This window comes from Ambystoma mexicanum, chromosome 14 (assembly GCF_040938575.1).
Source record: "Ambystoma mexicanum isolate Mex_15411 chromosome 14, UKY_AmexF1_1, whole genome shotgun sequence".
In the NCBI taxonomy this organism is placed as follows: domain Eukaryota; kingdom Metazoa; phylum Chordata; class Amphibia; order Caudata; family Ambystomatidae; genus Ambystoma; species Ambystoma mexicanum.
Genome location: NC_090940.1, coordinates 667233969 through 667254886, shown reverse-complemented (window position 1 = coordinate 667254886; position 20918 = coordinate 667233969). Strand labels below are relative to the sequence as shown.

At 45.6% G+C, this 20918-nt stretch overlaps 1 protein-coding gene across 8 annotated transcripts in view; it reads right to left on the bottom strand.

Annotated features, from left to right (window-relative positions):
* SYNE2 (spectrin repeat containing nuclear envelope protein 2) overlaps positions 1 to 20918 on the bottom strand; it is a 1840150-nt gene that overhangs the window by 1657176 nt on the left and 162056 nt on the right. The window lies entirely within an intron of this gene.

The window sequence follows — 20918 nt, the reverse complement described above, 5'->3', positions numbered from 1 at the left end:
ACACAGGACCCTCAGCAACCTTTCTCGCAGGACAATCAGGCTCTGAGTGTGGACACCAGGAACATATTTGATCATCCTTCCGCTTCATATTTATCTGAAGAGCTCCTTTTGATGATATTCTGTTTGGTTAGGAATGCCCGAAGCAGGGTTTGGAACCTACACCTATTCCCGTCCATCAGAAAGGTCCCTATGTTGAAATGGTGGTGGGAAATAGGAAACATCAGTTTTTGATAGACACTGGAGCACAGAAGTGTTCCATTGATCATTCACGGGTTCCAAACACTGTCAGGGCAAACCAATATTTCTGTAGGGTTTTCTGGTACACCAGTTGTTTGTCCGGTTTCTATGCCGGTACTTATTTCTTTGGGTCCCTTTACGGACCAGTGTCCATTTCCGTTGACTTTGGATTGCGGAGAGAACTTGTTGGGGTTGAATCTGTTAAAAGAATTAAATGCAGTGATTTATTGTTCTTCTGATGGAGTGCACTTGACGATTTCACCACAGCAATCTTCTGCCTCGCAATTCTTGACTAGACCTTTGCCTCCAGAATTCATTAATGCACCAGAGAGCTTGTGGGCTGTCAACGACAATGATGTCGGTGTTTTACAGATTGAACCTGTCAAGATAGTTTTGAAACATGGAATTGAGCTGCCACGCATTACCCAGTGTAAGATTTCGGTTGAGGGCGAGCGAGCTTTGAAATGTATTGTTTCCGATTTTGTGCATCGTGGGGTGATTGAAGAAATTTCAGGAAGTTTGTGTAATAGTCCGATTTTACCCGTGTACAAGAAAGGTGATAATGCAATTCCATTCCATTTCATAATTGATTTACATGCCATTAATAAAGTTGTGGCACCACAATTTCCAATTGTGCCTGATGTAATGACAATCCTAACCATGATTCCAGCTACAGCTACTTAATTTAGTGTTGTAGACCTGAAGAATGCTTTCTTTAGTATTCCTACACACAAGGATAGTAGATACTTGTTCGCGTTCACCTTAGGGGGGCGCTCGTTCACATTTACTCGTGCACCTCAAGGGTACACAGAGAGTCCTAGCATTTACAGTAGGGCTTTGAAAGAACAGCTTGATACCCTTGAATTACCCTCTACCTGTACTTTGCTTCAGTACCTTGATGATTTGCTTCTAGCTGCTGACTCTGGAAGTGCCTGTAAGGAGGGCACTGTGTTATTACTTATCCATCTAGCTAAGCATGGTCACAAAGCTTCGCTCAAAAAGTTTCAATATTGTTGTCAGGAGGTCGCCTATTTAGGCTATCTCCTGTCAAAGGAGGGAAGAAGGTTGACACCTGAAAGAATAAAACATATTTCTGCCATGTCTGTCCAAATACACAGAAGGAAGTTAGGGCCTTGATAGGTATGGCTTCTTACTGTAGGTTGTGGATCCCGAATTTTTCACTAGTGATCAAACCGATGTTGGCTTTTATGAAGAAGGGCATTTCTTCGCCATTGCCATGGAACGCGGTACACCAGCAGTCGTTTGACTTGCTTAAGACTGCATTATGCTCTGCACCAGTTTTGGGCACGCCAAACTATGAAAAGGCCTTTGTGTTGTTTGTGCATGAATGTGATGGATGTGCTTTGGCTGTATTAACGCAGGAACATGGAGGGAAGAATAGGCCGTGCGGTTACTTTTCTTCTGCCCTTGATCGTGTAACATGCGCTTTGCCAAGATGTTTGGGTGCTGTCGCTGCTGCTGCCGCGTCTGTAAAACAGAGTGAGGGAATGGTCCTAGGCCATGATCTAACCCTGATGGTGCCTCACTCTGTAGATGTTCTACTGAACCGATGCAAACGCAACACCTCACTTCTGCATGGTTGACAAGATATGAATTGATCTTGTTTGCTCCTCACATTCAAATTAAGAGGTGTTGAGTTCTTAATCCGGCTGAACTCCTACCTTTCCTGCAAGATACTACTTGCGGCGATGAAGTGCCACATGATTGTTTGTATACGAACGAACAAGAGACAAAGGGTAGAATTGATTTGAAAGATACTCCCTTGGATAATCCGCATGGAGAGCTGTTTTGTGACGGCTCCTGCTTTAAACTTCCGGATGGTACATCCACAGCCGCTTATGCAATCATTACATTGAGCACGGTTGTGGAAACTAAGAGAATCACGCATAATTCTGTGCAGGCCGCGGAGATTATAGCATTGACCCGAGCTTGTGAACTTTCCGAAGGGCTTGCAGTAAGTATATATACTGATAGTCAGTATGCCTTTGGGGTGGTCCACAACTTTGGGAGACTTTGGTCAGAGAGAGGGTTGCTACCTTCGCATGGCACCAAAATTCAACATGGCTCCCTAATAGTACAACTACTCTCAGCGCTTGCGCTCCCTACTCAGTTAGCAGTTATGAAATGTGCAGCACATCAAAAGATTACAGATGATATAGAGAAAGGGAATGCTTTCGCTGATCAGATAGCTAGGCAAACTGCTACCGATCTCCTTACGGAGATGTATGTTTCAAGGGAATCTGTAGATGCTTATGCAATAGATGGGGGTGTTGGGTCTGTACGGGATATCCAAGCTGATGCCACGTTAGAAGAATCCAAAAGGTGGGCTGAAGGCTTGGGGAAACTTGATGATGACGGGTGTTGGGTGGACATAGTAGAAGGGAAATGGCTACTCCCTGACGCGTATGTCATGATGGTGGTCATCATGGCCCATGGTCCTACGCATGTATGTGCCCAAAAAATGACAAAAATGTTAGAGAAAGTTTGGGTAAATGACAAAATTTCAAAGATTGCCCAGCGCTACGTCCGGGAGTGTATGATTTACCTGCAACACAACGTGAGAAAGGGGACCGTAACTCCAAGGGGTAGCTTTGGGCTACCCTCTGTCCCCTTTGAAGTGATCCACTTTGATTTCATTGAAATGGAACGATGCGATAATAAGAAATATGTACTGGTGGTTATCTGTGCTTTTAGTAAATGGGTTGAGGCTTTCTCTGTTAAAGATGCTACAACTATGACTACTGCAAAAATCATGTTAAAAGAATACTTCCCGCAGTTCGGTTTGCCAAGAGTTATCTGGTCGGACAATGGTCCACATTTTGTCGCCGCTGTAATTCTGCAGATGTGTACAGCATTACGAATTGACAAACGGTTCCATTCGGCCAGACATGCTCAGAGCGCCGGACTAGTAGAAAGTCACAACGGTATCATCAAGAACAAGCTCGCTAAGACGTGTGCCGGCACCAAACTAAAATGGCTGGATGCCTTACCGATCGTGTTGTTATCTATGCGCACAACCCCTCAAACTAAGACTGGGCTCTCTCCATTTCAGGTGGTAATGGGGAGACCTGGCAATATTTGGAACCTTCCTAAATGTAACTCTTTAAGAAATGTTGAAAATGTACTACTTTCAGATTATTGTAGCCAATTGACTAAAAACCTGTATTTGATTTACCACCAGGTACTAGAATCTTTTCTGTGCGATACGAGGACCCGGGCCACAGCATACGGCCTGGAAGTTGGGTGCTCGTCAAATCGTTGTAATGCTCCTCTTGCCTTGCGCCTCACTGGCGTGGGCCATTCCAAGTCCTGTTGGTCACCCAGACAGTGGTGCGGGTCGCTGGGAGAAAGAACTGGATACACACGTCCCACATCAAGAAACTTCCTCACCCTGTGCCACACGTTACAGAAGAAACAGAACCCCTCGTTAACACTGCAACCAATGATCCCAAAGCAGTAAGTGTCACTGAGAGTGTGTCGGAGAATTTCTCTCAGCCCGTGAGGCTTGGGGAAGCTGCCATTTTGTCTCCACACGCTCCACAAATTTTGCATCCGGAAACTGCTATTTCAAATTCAGCACCTTCGCTTGCTTCCGACACGTTGCTCCCAGCAGGAAGTGACGACATCTTGTTTCCGGATCAATCAGTAACGGGAAAAGTAAGATATAACCTACGACCATGAAGATAGACTTACGGCACGGTTTTGCTGTGCATTTGATAGACTTACGGCATGGTTTTGCTGTGCATTTGATAGACTTACGGCACGGTTTTGCTGTGCATCTGATAGACTTACTGCACGGTTCGGCTGTGCATTCGGAGAAGGAAAAGAGTCATCGAGGGCTTGCTTTTTGCCCAAATTTGAGAAAGGGGATTCTGTTGGCTAGGGTTGTGGAAGGACTAAGAAGTCGCTTGACCGGGAGGTCGCCAGCAACAAACTTTGGAGTATCCGTTTGAAGACTACGATGCCCGCCACCGCTACTGCTCGTATGGGACTTGTAAATAAGGGGGTGACCAACCGGGACAATTGACAAAATGCCTGGGCCCCGAAAATGTATTGCTGTATTTTTATAATGATATTTGGGATTTTAATAGTCGCTGCCTTAGGATTGTGGTACCTCGAGGAAACTCACTCTTTAGAACTTTTGTTGCCCACTGAAAGTACACCTATTGTTCCTACTCCCTTTATACATTTGCATACTCTATCCCCTAGGGACTCTCAGCATAGACAAAGGTACCACAATAATACTCTACTGCTTATCATGAATGGTACACATGCCATTTTTAATAAATCCAACTGTTGGGTCTGGTCACATTTACCGCAACACGGGGATAAGGGGCTAGGTTGGTATATTCATCCTTAACCGCTGACAACTGCCTGCTATGCTTCTCTCAGAGCACTGTTCTTTGGCCGATGGAATGATAGCATCTCAGGGAACTTTGATGGCACCAATTTGAATAGTTTTAAGAAACGTGTTTTGACTCCCCTAGGATGCTCGCTTTTTGCAAATAGGAGTAAACCGAATGTTGCTTCTATCAGGCCTTCTGATAAACTGTCTCGTCCTTTCCAATCTTTGATTTCCTTTAAAATGGCTCCAATAGGCAATAAGGATGCCATGCCTCCTTCTTACACTGTTAACCATAGCCCAGATTCAGTTTATTTTTGCATACAGAGGAATGGAACTCAGTCAATGGGAAATTTTCTAGGTTGTGCCAACGTTGCAAATTTGACCTGGGAAAACAGACCTTTGTATGTAGGCGAACGGTGTCCAGTCATAATGTCGAACCATTAATGTCGAATTACAAAAATGTCGAATCCAAAAAGTCGAAAACAAAAATGTCTAATTTTTTATTTTTTTATTTATATCTTTTTTTTGTGCTCCGGGGGTAAAAAAAAGGGGTAAAACAAAAAAAAAATTAAAAAAGGGGGTTTGGGGGGGTACCCCCCATTTTGAAAAAAAAGCAACCAAAAAAAATTATTCGACATTTTTGTTTTCGACTTTTTGTTTTCGACTTTTTGACTTTCGACATTATTGGATTCAACTTTTTGACTGTAAACCTAGACGAACCTGTCTACTTTGCCTGCGGTAATGTAGCATTCCCATGGTTGCCCAGGGATTGGCAGGGAACCTGTTATTTAGGGATCCTGTTACCTGGGGTGTTTATAGCTAGTACAAAAGAAGTTTCGAAGGCTCATCCACGGCGGGACGAGAATGGTGACACCCCAGCACAAATCCTGGGAGATATAGCTAAATCAGTTGTTCCATTTTGGGGGCAGATAGCGAATTCAGAAGATATCAGAAAACTAGCGAGAGTACTGGAGAGAACCATCAACCGGACCATGGACATACTCTATAATATGACGTTAGAACAAAAGGCGATAAGATTAGTAGCACTTCAAAACCGAATGGCATTAGATGTCATTCTAGCTGAGCGTGGTGGAGTGTGCAAATTAGTGGGGTCCGCTTGCTGTGTTTCCGTACCAGATTCCTCCCCAACTATCTTGAAGGCAATATAGAATCTGCACGTCCTTAGTTCCAAAGTGCATGTTCCCGAGGGAAACTGGGATCTAAGTGCTTGGTTCTGGGACTTCCTGCGATCTTGGGGTTGGAAGGTACTTTCAGTCTTATTAATTATTTTGGGAATCCTGTTGCTTCTTTGTTGCTGTATTCAGTGTCTACCTGGTATGTGTTCGATGCTAGGGGGATGTTGCGCACAATAGATATTTCCGATAGTGATTCGGGGTGCATGGACGATGATGCATGGAGTTATTTGCAAGGAGATCCAAAGTAGGCATGGGCCAAAAGGAGGGTTTGTCGAAAGAGAAAGTATATCGTGCCTCCTATTGTAATAAATATATTAATATTGGCCTACGCCAAGCTGCTCGAAAGTCGATTGCGAAAGAAATCCGTGTTGCAAGGTCCTGACCTTAAATCCATGTAAGCCGCCATTTTAGGTCAAACCGCCATTTTAGGCTTTGCTTTGTAAAAGTCACCCTGTGAGTTAAAATGGTGGACGATGTCATTCCAGAATACAACATGGCCGTCTTGACCTCTGTACATAGCTAATGTACATAGCTAATGTGTAACTTGCCTGCATGCCACTTGTTGAGGTCGTGAACTGAGACCTTGTCCTTCGTTGACCTATGTGTAGAAGGATTACTCGTGCAATGAAACTAATCCACAAGCATATGTTGAGACAATGTATTCAAATACTGAATGAAGAACACCTGTTTAACTACATTGTATTAATGTTTGAGAAGGCCTGCATGGAAAATCCTAGAATACACAGTTATTGCATAGGCTTGTTGATACATGTATTAAAGGCAAACCAATTATATGCGGTTGTTTGAGACTTGGCACGAACCCTAGATCGGTGATGTATTAAAAGGAATATTAACCCGGAGTGGGGCTGGACATCGTGCCCACCAAATGTATAAAAAGCGAATGCATTCTAATGTACGTCTCTCACTGAACACACCGAACCACGCTGGAGTTCGTTGTGTTGTACTGAGGGCCAATAGCTATCTGATTTTGCTCTGTTTTTGTAACTGGATTCAGTATAAAACAAAGTACTTTATATGTTCCTTTGTAACCTGTGTTCGGTGTATTTCCTTTTGGGGTACTCAGCCTCGATATTTTGATTTTGTTTTCACAGCCTGTGTCTGCCACCACTGAAAATCGTACCCCCATTGCTAACTCCACTACTCCCCCACCAGGCACCACAAAACCCCATCTCAGGTGCGCCATGATCAATGCTAGGTCAATATACGCCCACGCCCTAGACATACATGACCTCTTATCCACCCACAACCTTGACCTCCTTATGATAACCGAAACATGGCTGCACGAAGCCTCAGGCCCCGCACTTTCCCTCGCTCTCCCTCCCGGCTACTCCATCACCAGACAAGATTGCGCATCTAAAGGTGGTGGCGTAGCACTAATAGCCAATGACCGCCTATCTGTTAGAAAGATAGAGAAGTCCATGAACAACAACAGTGACTATCTCCAACTCCAATTGCACCATTGCCCTACACCTTGTTTACCGCCCCTCCAGGCCCCTTAAGCGACTTACAGGCCTCTCTCACCCACCTCCTCTCTGACAACCTCAGAAAACATGCTAAAGTCCTCCTCCTCGGTGACGTCAACCTAGGCCTCTATGACCCCAAAGACACTGCTGCTAAATCACTTAACTCAGCCTTTGAGACCCTTGGATTCAGTAACTCTATCTCCGACCCCACTCACACTCTGGGCAGAACACTGGACTGGTTTGCCCAGCAAAACTGCCCATTAACCATCACGGGCAACACCCCTACCCCATGGTCCGACCACCACATCATCACCTTTAGCATCCCTATCACTAATTCCTCTACTCCCCCACCCCAGCCCCTGCCACCAGCACTCACAAGAAGCTCCCGCCAACTCACAAAAGAAAGACTACTATCTTATGATATGATATGATATGGCATTTTTTGTAACGCGCCTATACACAAGTGTTTCAAGGTGCGACGAGGCAGGTGGGGGGAACAAGGGGAAGACAGACAACGATCCTACTAGGCCAGGTGTCATTCAGATCGCGCAAGTGCAGGGGTGGGGGGAAGGGAAAAGTGCAAGGGGAAGGGGAGGGGGGGAAGTGCAGTACAAGGTAAGTAGCGTAAAAAAATAATAAATAAGGCCAGCTGGTGGCAATCTTACCCCCAAGGCCCAGCGTTCAAACCACCTCTCTCCACTGACCCGGAAACCCTCGCACTAGCATATGATGCTGCTATCAAATCAGTGATTTGAGACTTTGTCTCAATTCCGACATGACAGAACTCCTTCTGGTAGGCTCCCCAGACACACTAAAAAACCTTGATATCCAGTACAGTCACTTCACTATTCACTCTATTAAAATACCAGTCTCTGACTCTGTCAAAACCCTCGGAGTCTACCGAGACTCAATCAAAGCAATCGCCACTGCTGCAGCTTACCATGCTAAACTAATCAACGCAGCCGGGCCTTTTCTATCCAAAGAAAATTGCACGAACGTAGCCAGAGCAATCAACTACGTTCCTTGCAAGTAACAGCGCCTCAATGCCAACGGGCTATTTGTGCACTATATAAATGTAATAAATAAATAAATCTGTAGCTACAACACACCTCTTCGTCGTTGCAGGCTTGATCTGTAGCTACAACAGCCACGGCTTCAAAAATAGGCATTTTCTGCAGGTCACTGGTCCTTGGTCTACCGGAAGAGGTCAATAAAGAGCAGAGTGTGCATGAAACACTGCCCTGGAGAGCATCAGAACTTTAGAAAATCATTAACATTTTATGCAAACGCTCAGCAATGGCTTTCCTTACAGAACAGGAAGCTGTGGGCCCATGTGCCAAGGAACCTCAACAGAGGTGTGAGGACCCCAGATCGGTGAGAAGGTCGGAAAGGGGAATTAGGAACGTGTCGCAATGCGAGGCCCAGGTCCGAGTGGCCCTGGAGTGATGGGACCTCAAACGCAAGCCTCTGTGATTGGGAGGGAGGGGACCATCCAAATCATTGATTACTTGGCAGGGAGCGAGAGGGTGGCTGTCAGAACAGAGCTCACAACATGGCACAAGAAATCTCTAGTGGGACACTTCGTGGAGGCGAAAGTCTGAATTCTGCTAAAAATAAACCCCAGCCCAGTGGAACAAGCCAGGCCATTCTTCTGCACGGGGCCACCAGGCAGCTTAGTTTGTGAAACCTTGTTGCAAACGGTACTTTCTTCCTGTAGCTCGCTTTTAATCTTTAAGATTAGATTTCGAACAGAGCCTGGCACGTACAGCCTAAAAAATGCGTGCAACGCCCAACACAGGTGCATGCATAACACATGGCATGTTACGCCACCGAGGGCCCGGGGTGCCCAGAGGAAGCAGGTCTTATTCGATCAAACAGCGGCGAGTCTCCCCTGGGAGGGTGGGGGGGCACTGCAAAACATGAATTAGAAGTCAAAAGATAACACCCATGGGCGCGCGAGTCTCCATGGCGACAAGGAGTGAGTACATAATATGAATTGGGAGTGATTAGAAAACACCCCTAGACGCTGCGGGTTCCCATAACAGAGCTCCGGTGCAGACAGGCTGGGGCAAGCATAGTGGGTTGTTGTAGGGGGTGATGCAGGTTTACTGAAGCTCTGTGGAGGCATTTTATACCATTCGAAAATTGCACTTGCAGAGACGGCGTCCATATACATGTAAGTGCAAAAGTTCTCCTCGGTGCACTTTTGGTCATTTCCAAAATAGTGGAAATGCAGAGTAAAACGCAGACGAAACCGCCTCTACTCTTCACTTTTGCACTTCGCTTTGGAAAAAGTGAAAATGCCAGCATCAAATTGCCCTTTCCAGGTGGCATTTAGAGTGGGTTCCTATGGAATGCGTCAGCTTCTACCGGGTGGTAAAGTCATGGGGATCCCATAAGAATCCAATGGATTTCCACCGGCATGAGGTTCATGCTGGCGAAAAACCATAAAGGCGAGGGGCAATGCCTGGCGGAGAACATACATCCTATGCCATGCCCCCGTCCTCCTCCAAGGAGAATAACCCCCTGCGCCTCTGCCCCTCCAAACATAAAGGAGTAAACAGCTTGCGGCTTGGTTTGTGCACACCAAGGGTTTAGGAAATGACTCCATAGGTCTTATGCCATTTCAATATCTCATTCCTTGGGCCTTAGGCCGTGTCAATATCACATTCCTTGGGCCTTAGGCCGTGTCAATATCACATTCCTTGGGTCTTAGGGCATGTCAATATCTCATTCCTTGGGTCTTAGGGCATGTCAATATATCATTACTTGGGCCTTAGGCCGTGTCAATATCACATTCCTTGGGCCTCAGGCCGTGTCAATATCACATTCCTTGGATCTTAGGCCATGTCAATATCACATTCCTTGGGTCTTAGGGCATGTCAATATCTCATTCCTTGGGTCTTAGGGCATTTCAATATCTCATTCCTTGGGCCTTAGGCCGTGTCAATATCACATTCCTTGAGCCTTAGGCCGTGTCAATATCACATTCCTTGAGCATTAGGTCGTGTCAATATCACATTCCTTGGCTCTTAGGCCATGTCAATATCACATTACTTGGGTCTTAGGGCATGTCAATATCTCATTCCTTGGGTCTTAGGGCATGTCAATATCTCATTCCTTGGGTCTTAGGCCGTGTCAATATCTCATTCCTTGGGTCTTAGGCCGTGTCAATATATCATTACTTGGGCCTTAGGCCGTGTCAATATCACATTCCTTGGGTCTTAGGCCTTGTCAATATATCATTACTTGGGCCTTAGGCCGTGTCAATATCACATTCCTTGGATCTTATGCCATGTCAATATCTCATTCCTTGGGTCTTAGGCCATGTCTATATCTCATTCCTTGAGTCTTAGGCCATGTCAATATCTCATTCCTTGGGTCTTAGGGCATGTCAATATCTCATTCCTTGGGTCATAGGGCATGTCAATATCACATTTCTTGGGTCTTAGGCCATGTCAATATATCATTACTTGGGCCTTAGGCCGTGTCAATATCACATTCCTTGGGTCTTAGGGCATGTCAATATCTCATTCCTTGGGTCTTAGGGCATTTCAATATCTCATTCCTTGGGCCTTAGGCCGTGTCAATATCACATTCCTTGAGCCTTAGGCCGTGTCAATATCACATTCCTGGAGCCTTAGGCCGTGTCAATATCACATTCCTTGGCTCTTAGGCCATGTCAATATCACATTCCTTGGGTCTTAGGGCATGTCAATATCTCATTCCTTGGGTCTTAGGGCATGTCAATATCTCATTCCTTGGGTCTTAGGCCGTGTCAATATCTCATTCCTTGGGTCTTAGGCCGTGTCAATATATCATTACTTGGGCCTTAGGCCGTGTCAATATCACATTCCTTTGGTCTTAGGCCTTGTCAATATATCATTACTTGGGCCTTAGGCCGTGTCAATATCACATTCCTTGGATCTTATGCCATGTCAATATCTCATTCCCTGGGTCTTAGGCCATGTCAATATCTCATTCCTTGAGTCTTAGGCCATGTCAATATCTCATTCCTTGGGTCTTAGGGCATGTCAATATCTCATTCCTTGGGTCATAGGGCATGTCAATATCACATTTCTTGGGTCTTAGGCCATGTCAATATATCATTCCTTGGGCCTTAGGCCGTTTCAATATCACATTCCTTGGGTCTTATGCCGTGTCAATATCTCATTCCTTGGGTCTTAGGGCATGTCAATATCTCATTCCTTGAGTCTTAGGCATGTCAATAACTCATTCCTTGGGTCTTAGGGCATGTCAATATTCCATTCCTTGGGTCATAGGGCATGTCAATATCACATTTCTTGAGTCTTAGGGAATGTAAATATCACATTCCTTGGGTCATAGGGCATGCCAATATCTCATTCCTTGGGCCTTATGCCATGTCAATATCACATTCCTTGGGTCTTATGCCATGTCAATATCTCATTCCTTGGGCCTTAGGCCGTGTCAATATCTCATTCCTTGGGTCTTAGGCCGTGTCAATATCTCATTCCTTGGGATTAGGGCATGTCAATATCACATTCCTTGGGTCTTAGGCCATGTCAATATATCATTACTTGGGCCTTAGGCCGTGTCAATATCACATTCCCTGGGTCTTATGCCATTTCAATATCTTTGGCTGTATTAACGCAGGAACATGGAGGGAAGAATAGGCCGTGTGGTTACTTTTCTTCCGCCCTTGATCGTGTAACATGCGCTTTGCCAAGATGTTTGGGAGCTGTCGCTGCTGCTGCCGCGTCTGTAAAACAGAGTGAGGGAATGGAACTAGGCCATAATCTAACCCTGATGGTGCCTCACTCTGTAGGTGTTCTACTGAACCGAACTCAAACGCAACACCTCACTTCTGCACGGTTGACAAGATATGAATTGATCTTGTTTGCTCCTCACATTCAAATTAAGAGGTGTTGAGTTCTTAATCCGGCTGAACTCCTACCTTTCCCGCAAGATACTACTTGCGGCGATGAAGTGCCACATGATTGTTTGTATACGAACGAACAAGAGACAAAGGGTAGAATTGATTTGAAAGATACTCCCTTGGATAATCCGCATGGAGAGCTGTTTTGTGACGGCTCCTGCTTTAAACTTCCGGATGGTACATCCGCAGCCGCTTATGCAATCATTACATTGAGCACGGTTGTGGAAACTAAGAGAATCACGCATAATTCTGTGCAGGCCGCGGAGATTATAGCATTGACCCGAGCTTGCGAACTTTCCGAAGGGCTTGCAGTAAGTATATATACTGATAGTAAGTATGCCTTTGGGGTGGTCCACAACTTTGGCAGACTTTGGTCAGAGAGAGGGTTGCTACCTTCGCATGGCACCAAAATTCAACATGGCTCCCTAATAGTACAACTACTCTCAGCGCTTGCGCTCCCTACTCAGTTAGCAGTTATGAAATGTGCAGCACATCAAAAGATTACAGATGATATAGGGAAAGGGAATGCTTTTGCTGATCAGATAGCTAGGCAAACTGCTACCGATCTCCTTACGGAGATGTATGTTTCAAGGGAATCTGTAGATGCTTATGCAATAGATGGGGGTGTTGGGTCTGTACGGGATATCCAAGCTGATGCCACGTTAGAAGAATCCAAAAGGTGGGCTGAAGGCTTGGGGAAACTTGATGATGACGGGTGTTGGGTGGACATAGTAGAAGGGAAATGGCTACTCCCTGACGTGTATGTCATGATGGTGGTCATCATGGCCCATGGTCCTACGCATGTATGTGCCCAGAAAATGACAAAAATGTTAGAGAAAGTTTGGGTAAATGACAACATTTCAAAAATTGCCCAGCGCTACGTCCGAGAGTGTATGATTTACCTGCAACACAACGTGAGAAAGGGGACCGTAACTCCAAGGGGTAGCTTTGGGCTACCCTCTGTCCCCTTTGAAGTGATCCACTTTGATTTCATTGAAATGGAACGATGCGATAATAAGAAATATGTACTGGTGGTTATCTGTGCTTTTAGTAAATGGGTTGAGGCTTTCTCTGTTAAAGATGCTACAGCTATGACTACTGCAAAAATCATGTTAAAAGAATACTTCCCGCAGTTCGGTTTGCCAAGAGTTATCTGGTCGGACAATGGTCCACATTTTGTCGCCGCTGTAATTCTGCAGATGTGTACAGCATTACGAATTGACAAACGGTTCCATTCGGCCAGACATGCTCAGAGCGCCGGACTAGTAGAAAGACACAACGGTATCATCGAGAACAAGCTCGCTAAGACGTGTGCCGCCACCAAACTAAAATGGCTGGATGCCTTACCGATCGTGTTGTTATCTATGCGCACAACCCCTCAAACTAAGACTGGGCTCTCTCCATTTCAGGTGGTAATGGGGAGACCTGGCAATATTTGGAACCTTCCTAAATGTAACTCGTTAAGAAATGTTGAAAATGTACTACTTTCAGATTATTGTAGCCAATTGACTAAAAACCTGTATTTGATTTACCACCAGGTACGAGAAGCTTTACCTGTGCGATACGAGGGCCCGGGCCACAGCATACGGCCTGGAAGTTGGGTGCTTGTCAAATCGTTGTAATGCTCCTCTTGCCTTGCGCCTCACTGGCGTGGGCCATTCCAAGTCCTGTTGGTCACCCAGACAGTGGTGCGGGTCGCTGGGAGAAAGAACTGGATACACACGTCCCACATCAAGAAACTTCCTCACCCTGTGCCACACGTTACAGAAGAAACAGAACCCCTCGTTAACACTGCAACCAATGATCCCAAAGCAGTAAGTGTCACTGAGAGTGTGTCGGAGAATTTCTCTGAGCCCGTGAGGCTTGGGGAAGCTGCCATTTTGTCTCCACACGCTCCACAAATTTTGCATCCGGAAACTGCTATTTCAAATTCAGCACCTTCGCTTGCTTCCGACACGTTGCTTCCAGCAGGAAGTGACGACATCTTGTTTCCGGATCAATCAGTACCGGGAAAAGTAAGATATAACCTACGACCATGAAGATAGACTTACGGCACGGTTTTGCTGTGCATTTAATAGACTTACGGCATGGTTTTGCTGTGCATTTGATAGACTTACGGTACGGTTTTGCTGTGCATCTGATAGACTTACGGCACGGTTCGGCTGTGCATTCGGAGAAGGAAAAGAGTCATCGAGGGCTTGCTTTTTGCCCAAATTTGAGAAAGGGGATTCTGTTGGCTAGGGTTGTGGAAGGACTAAGAAGTCGCTCGACCGGGAGGTCGCCAGCAATAAACTTTGGAGTATCCGTTTGAAGACTACGATGCCCGCCACCGCTACTGCTCGTATGGGACTTGTAAATAAGGGGGTGACCAACCGGGACAATTGACAAAATGCCTGGGCCCCGAAAATGTATTGCTGTATTTTTATAATGATATTTGGGATTTTAATAGTCGCTGCCTTAGGATTGTGGTACCTCGAGGAAACTCACTCTTTAGAACTTTTGTTGCCCACTGAAAGTACACCTATTGTTCCTACTCCCTTTATACATTTGCATACTCTATCCCCTAGGGACTCTCAGCATAGACAAAGGTACCACAATAATACTCTACTGCTTATCATGAATGGTACACATGCCATTTTTAATAAATCCAACTGTTGGGTCTGGTCACATTTACCGCAACACGGGGATAAGGGGCTAGGTTGGTATATTCATCCTTTACCGCTGACAACTGCCTGTTATGCTTCTCTCAGAGCACTGTTCTTTGGCCGATGGAATGATAGCATCTCAGGGAACTTTGATGGCACCAATTTGAATAGTTTTGAGAAACGTGTTTTGACTCCACTGGGATGCTCGCTTTTTGCAAATAGGAGTAAACCGAATGTTGCTTCTATCAGGCCTTCTGATAAACTGTCTCGTCCTTTCCAATCTTTGATTTCCTTTAAAATGGCTCCAATAGGCAATAAGGATGCCATGCCTCCTTCTTACACTGTTAACCATAGCCCAGATTCAGTTTCTTTTTGCATACAGAGGAATGGAACTCAGTCAATGGGAAATTTTCTAGGTTGTGCCAACGTTGCAAATTTGACCGGGGAAAACAGACCTTTGTATGTAGGCGAACGGTGTCCAGTCATAATGTCGAACCATTAATGTCGAATTACAAAAATGTCGAATCCAAAAAGTCGAAAACAAAAATGTCGAATTTTTTATTTTTTTATTTATATATTTTTTTTGTGCTCCGGGGGTAAAAAAAAAGGGGTAAAACAAAAAAAAAAATTAAAAAAGGGGGGTTGGGGGGGACCCCCCATTTCGAAAAAAAAAGCAACCAAAAAAAATTATTCGACATTTTTGTTTTCGACTTTGTTTTCGACTTTTTGACTTTCGACATTATTGGATTTAACTTTTTGACTGTAATCCTAGGCGAACCTGTCTACTTTGCCTGCGGTAATGTAGCATTCCCATGGTTGTCCAGGGATTGGCAGGGAACCTGTTATTTAGGGATCCTGTTACCTGGGGTGTTTATAGCTAGTACAAAAGAAGTTTCGAAGGCTCATCCACGGCGGGACGAGAATGGTGACACCCCAGCACAAATCTTGGGAGATATAGCTAAATCAGTTGTTCCATTTTGGGGGCAGATAGCGAATTCAGAAGATATCAGAAAACTAGCGAGAGTACTGGAGAGAACCATCAACCGGACCATGGACATACTCTATAATATGACGTTAGAACAAAAGGCGATAAGATTAGTAGCACTTCAAAACCGAATGGCATTAGATGTCATTCTAGCTGAGCGTGGTGGAGTGTGCAAATTAGTGGGGTCCGCTTTCTGTGTTTCCGTACCAGATTCCTCCCCAACTATCTTCAAGGCAATATAGAATCTGCACGTCCTTAGTTCCAAAGTGCATGTGCCCGAGGGAAACTGGGATCTAAGTGCTTGGTTCTGGGACTTCCTGCGATCTTGGGGTTGGAAGGTACTTTCAGTCTTATTAATTATTTTGGGAATCCTGTTGCTTCTTTGTTGCTGTATTCAGTGTCTACCTGGTATGTGTTCGATGCTAGGGGGATGTTGCGCACAATAGATATTTCCGATAGTGATTCGGGGTGCATGGACGATGATGCATGGAGTTATTTGCAAGGAGATCCAAAGTAGGCATAGGCCAAAAGGAGGGTTTGTCGAAAGAGAAAGTATATCGTGCCTCCTATTGTAATAAATATATTAATATTGGCCTAGGCCAAGCTGCTCGAAAGTCGCTTGCGAAAGAAATCCGTGTTGCAAGGTCCTGACCTTAAATCCATGTAAGCCGCCATTTTAGGTCAAACCGCCATTTTAGGCTTCGCTTTGTAAAAGTCACCCTGTGAGTTAAAATGGTGGACGATGTCATTCCAGAATACAACATGGTCGTCTTGACCTCTGTACATAGCTAATGTACATAGCTAATGTCTAACTTGCCTGCATGCCACTTGTTGAGGTTGTGAACTGAGACCTTGTCCTTCATTGACCTATGTGTAGAAGGATTACTTGTGCAATGAAACTAATCCACGAGCATATGTTGAGACAATGTATTCAAATACTGAATGAAGAGCACCTGTTTAACTACATTGTATTAATGTTTGAGAAGGCCTGCATGGAAAATCCTAGAATACACAGTTATTACATAGGCTTGTTGATACATGTATTAAAGGCAAACCAGTTATATGCGGTTGTTTGAGACTTGGCACGTCTTGTAGCATGTATTAAAAGGAATATTAACCCGGAGTGGGGCTGGACATCGTGCCCACCAAATGTATAAAAAGCGAATGCATTCTAATGTACAACGTCTCTCACTGAACACATTGAACCACGCTGGAGTTCGTTGTGTTGTACTGAGGGCCAATAGCTATCTGATTTTGCTCTGTTTTTGTAACTGGATTCAGTATAAAACAAAGTACTTTATATGCTCCTTTGTAACCTGTGTTCGGTGTATTTCCTTTTGGGGTACTCAGCCTCGATATTTTGATTTTGTTTTCACAGCCTGTGTCTGCCACCACTGAAAATCGTACCCCCATTGCTAACTCCACTACTCCCCCACCAGGCACCACAAAACCCCATCTCAGGTGCGCCATGATCAATGCCAGGTCAATCAACGCCCACGCCCTAGACATACATGACCTCTTATCCACCCACAACCTTGACCTCCTTATGATAACCGAAACATGGCTGCACGAAGCCTCAGGCCCCGCACTTTCCCTCGCTCACCCTCCCGGCTACTCCATCACCAGACAAGATTGCGCATCTAAAGGTGGTGGCGTAGCACTAATAGCCAATGACCGCCTATCTGTTAGAAAGATAGAGAAGTCCATGAAAAACAACAGTGACTATCTCCAACTCCAATTGCACCATTGCCCTACACCTTGTTTACCGCCCCTCCAGGCCCCTTAAGCGACTTCGAGGCCTCTCTCACCCACCTCCTCTCTGACAACCTCAGAAAACACGCTAAAGTCATCCTCCTCGGTGACGTCAACCTAGGCCTCTATGACCCCAAAGACACTGCTGCTAAATCACTTAACTCAGCCTTTGAGACCCTTGGATTCAGTAACTCTATCTCCGACCCCACTCACACTCTGGGCAGAACACTGGACTGGTTTGCCCAGCAAAACTGCCCATTAACCATCACGGGCAACACCCCTACCCCATGGTCCGACCACCACATCATCACCTTTAGCATCCCTATCACTAATTCCTCTACTCCCCCACCCCAGCCCCTGCCACCAGCACTCACAAGAAGCTCCCGCCAACTCACAAAAGAAAGACTACTATCTTATGATATGATATGATATGGCATTTTTTGTAACGCGCCTATACACAAGTGTTTCAAGGCGCGACGAGGCAGGGGGGGGAACAAGGGGAAGACAGACAACGATCCTACTAGGCCAGGTGTCATTCAGATCGCGCAAGTGCAGGGGTGGGGGGAAGGGAAAAGTGCAAGGGGAAGGGGAGGGGGGAAGTGCAGTACAAGGTAAGTAGCGTAAAAAAATAATAAATAAGGCCAGCTGGTGGCAATCTTACCCCCAAGGCCCAGCGTTCAAACCACCTCTCTCCACTGACCCGGAAACCCTCGCACTAGCATATGATGCTGCTATCAAATCAGTGATTTGAGACTTTGTCTCAATTCCGACATGACAGAACTCCTTCTGGTAGGCTCCCCAGACACACTAAAAAACCTTGATATCCAGTACAGTCACTTCACTATTCACTCTATTAAAATACCAGTCTCTGACTCTGTCAAAACCCTCGGAGTCTACCGAGACTCAATCAAAGCAATCGCCACTGCTGCAGCTTACCATGCTAAACTAATCAACGCAGCCGGGCCTTTTCTATCCAAAGAAAATTGCACGAACATAGCCAGAGCAATCAACTACGTTCCTTGCAAGTAACAGTGCCTCAATGCCAACGGGCTATTTGTGCACTATATAAATGTAATAAATAAATAAATCTGTAGCTACAACACACCTCTTCGTCGTTGCAGGCTTGATCTGTAGCTACAACAGCCACGGCTTCAAAAATAGGCATTTTCTGCAGGTCACTGGTCCTTGGTCTACCGGAAGAGGTCAATAAAGAGCAGAGTGTGCATGAAACACTGCCCTGGAGAGCATCAGAACTTTAGAAAATCATTAACATTTTATGCAAACGCTCAGCAATGGCTTTCCTTACAGAACAGGAAGCTGTGGGCCCATGTGCCAAGGAACCTCAACAGAGGTGTGAGGACCCCAGATCGGTGAGAAGGTCGGAAAGGGGAATTAGGAACGTGTCGCAATGCGAGGCCCATGTCTGAGTGGCCCTGGAGTGATGGGACATCAAACGCAAGCCTATGTGATTGGGAGGGGGGGGACCATCCAAATCATTGATTACTTGGCAGGGAGCGAGAGGGTGGCTGTCAGAACAGAGCTCACAACATGGCACAAGAAATCTCTAGTGGGAGACTTCGTGGAGGCGAAAGTCTGAATTCTGCTAAAAATAAACCCCAGCCCAGTGGAACAAGCCAGGCCATTCTTCTGCACGGGGCCACCAGGCAGCTTAGTTTGTGAAACCTTGTTGCAAACGGTACTTTCTTCCTGTAGCTCCCTTTTAATCTTTAAGATTAGATTTCGAACAGAGCCTGGCACGTACAGCCTAAAAAATGCGTGCAACGCCCAACACAGGTGCATGCATAACACATGGCATGTTTCGCCACCGAGGGCCCGGGGTGCCCAGAGGAAGCAGGTCTTATTCGATCAAACAGGGGCGAGTCTCCCCTGGGAGGGTGGGGGGGGGGGACTGCAAAACATGAATTAGAAGTCAAAAGATAACACCAATGGGCGCGCGAGTCTCCATGGCGACAAGGAGTGAGTACATAATATGAATTGGGAGTGATTAGAAAACACCCCTAGACGCTGCGGGTTCCCATAAGAGAGCTCCGGTGCAGACAGGCTGGGGCAAGCATAGTGGGTTGTTGTAGGGGGTGATGCAGGTTTACTAAAGCTCTGTGGAGGCATTTTATACCATTCGAAAATTGCACTTGCAGAGACGGCGTCCATTTACATGTAAGTGCAAAAGTTCTCCTCGGTGCACTTTTGGTCATTTCCAAAACAGTGGAAATGCAGAGTAAAACGCAGACGAAACCGCCTCTACTCTTCACTTTTGCACTTCGCTTTGGAAAAAGTGAAAATGCAAGCATCAAAATGCCCTTTCCAGGTGGCATTTAGAGTGGGTTCTTATGGAATGCGTCAGCTTCTACCGGGTGGTAAAGTCATGGGGATCCCATAAGAATCCAATGGATTTCCACCGGCATGAGGTTCATGCTGGCGAAAAACCATAAAGGCGAGGGGCAATGCCTGGTGGAGAACATACATCCTATGCCATGCCCCCGTCCTCCTCCAAGGAGAATAACCCCCTGCGCCTCTGCCCCCCCAAACATAAAGGAGTAAACAGCTTGCGGCTTGGTTTGTGCACACCAAGGGTTTAGGAAATGACTCCCTACGTTTTATGCCATTTCAATATCTCATTCCTTGGGCCTTAGGCCGTGTCAATATGACATTCCTTGGGCCTTAGGCCGTGTCAATATCACATTCCTTGGCTCTTAGGCCATGTCAATATCACATTCCTCGGGTCTTAGGCCGTGTCAATATATCATTCCTAGGCTCTTAGGCCGTGTCAATATCACATTCCTTGGGTCTTAGGGCATGTCAATATCTCATTCCTTGGGTCTTAGGGCATGTCAATATCTCATTCCTTGGGTCTTAGGCCGTGTCAATATCACATTCCTTGGGTCTTAGGACGTGTCAATATATAATTACTTGGGCCTTAGGCCGTGTCAATATCACATTCCTTGGATCTTATGCCATGTCAATATCTCATTCCTTGGGTCTTAGGCCATGTCAATATCTCATTCCTTGAGTCTGAGGCCATGTCAATATCTCATTCCTTGGGTCTTAGGGCATGTCAATATCTCATTCCTTGGGTCATAGGGCATGTCAATATCACATTTCTTGGGTCTTAGGCCATGTCAATATATCATTACTTGGGCCTCAGGCCGTGTCAATATAACATTCCTTGGGTCTTATGCCGTGTCAATATCGCATTCCTTGGGTCTTAGGGCATGTCAATATCTCATTCCTTGAGTCTTAGGCATGTCAATAACTCATTCCTTGGGTCTTAGGGCATGTCAATATCTCATTCCTTGGGTCATAGGGCATGTCAATAT